Source organism: Lactuca saligna, chromosome 4, assembly GCF_052625555.1.
Source record: "Lactuca saligna cultivar CGN05327 chromosome 4, ASM5262555v1, whole genome shotgun sequence".
Classification (NCBI taxonomy): Eukaryota; Viridiplantae; Streptophyta; class Magnoliopsida; order Asterales; family Asteraceae; genus Lactuca; species Lactuca saligna.
The window spans coordinates 191403864-191405525 of NC_136420.1; the positions used below are offsets into that span (position 1 = coordinate 191403864).

The 1662-nt window shown below is 41.5% G+C and overlaps 1 pseudogene; it reads left to right on the forward strand.

Moving 5' to 3' along the window:
• Nucleotides 1–1234: 1234 nt before the first annotated feature.
• On the forward strand, nt 1235–1353 carry LOC145044759 (5S ribosomal RNA; annotated as a pseudogene).
• Nucleotides 1354–1662: the final 309 nt, after the last annotated feature.

A 1662-nucleotide genomic window follows, 5' to 3' on the forward strand; every position in this document is an offset into this window, starting at 1 on the left:
CATCATAACGAATCCTGCCGAGTATTACAATGTACCAATTGCAATAGACTGGGGCACATTGCCCGTTTCTGTAGAGCCACCGCCACTATCAGAGCCAACCAAGCTTGCTATAGCTGTGGAGAGATAGGGTACTATCACAGGAATTTCCCAAAAGTAAAAACCAACAAAAGCACCCACGTCAATATAACTCCAACCCGACACATCGCTTCCACCACTAATGCTAGTACGAGTCAGACATGCCACCAATGTGGCAAGATTGGACACCTCAAAAAGGATTGTCGCATAACAAAGAACTCCGGCTAAGACAGGAGAATATTAAGGATCACTGTCGTAGGAGAGACTACTCCAGACCCACGTTAATGTAATTAAGGCGTTTCATTGTAACAGACCCATAAAGAATGTTTAAAACTAGTGCAACTCCAGCCTTATCTTTTGTGAGATCCCGTGAGTTAAGGGATCCTCGTGCTGCGTATACTTGCCTTTCGTAGTATACTTTGTTCACAACAGTATTCCTGTAGTTACTCTAAAGTACTGTAACTCTGTTAAAAGTTGCACTGTTGTGTTTTGTTTGTAACACCTTTATGTTCAAATCTAGTGTCTCTACTTTCAATTTTGTCCAATATTATCATACGACTTGAGTCTATTTGATCCTCGCAATACCAGTTCGTGCGCACATCACTTTTTTCGAAATTGTCTTTCTAGCAAAGCCATCATTCCAGAACACCGAAGTACTCATGCGTATAGTACCTCATATTTCTTATCCTTCCAAAGAAACCTCAGCAAACCAAGGACCTTTACAGTTGATCTATCGCTGAAGAATGTATACACAGGGGTGGTATATAATCTAGGTTCTACAGGTTTAGAATTGATGATTCCACTTTAACTCTTTTCCTTATTGGGATGTGAGGTTAAAGAAGAGTCATTTATTCGACTACCTTTTAAATCTTAATTATATACGACTCGTATACACGAAACTAGGATTGATGAACCACATATGACTTCTAATATGAACTTCAGGACGGAGACTGCCCAAGATTACGAGTGCTCGCATTGCCATACAAACAAACTTAGCACCCAATACGACTCCTGTAACCCGATTGCCCTACAGTCTCAGACCAACGGAGATACTAGAACCGTTCGGACAGCTTAATGACTACTCAACAATTAAATGAGAAGACCAAGCTCCTCATCTTTGAGAGCTCCGATCTTATTCTTCAAGAAGACAAAATTCAGCGGGTGTGATCATACCAACACTAATACACCGGATCCCATCAGAACTCTGCAGTTAAACATGCTTAGGCGAGAGAAGTACTATGATGGGTAACACTGTGGGAAGTCCTCGTAGCGCAAACTTTGACAGTACTTCCGTTAGAAATCATTATCTTCTGCCTCGCATAAATGAATTGGTTGATCAACCGCAAGGAACGAGGTGCATTTCAGAAATGGACCCAAGATTCGAATATCACCAGTTGCGAGTGTTAGTGAAGGAGGTTCTGTGGACAATCTTCCAAACTCGATACGGAAACTAGGAATCCATAGTGATACCCCTCGGATAGGACCAATACGCCCGTAGTATTCATGAACTTAATGAATAGGGCACGCCATTCTTACTTGGATCGGTTCGTCATTGTCCTTGTAAATGAATTACTTATCTACTCTCAT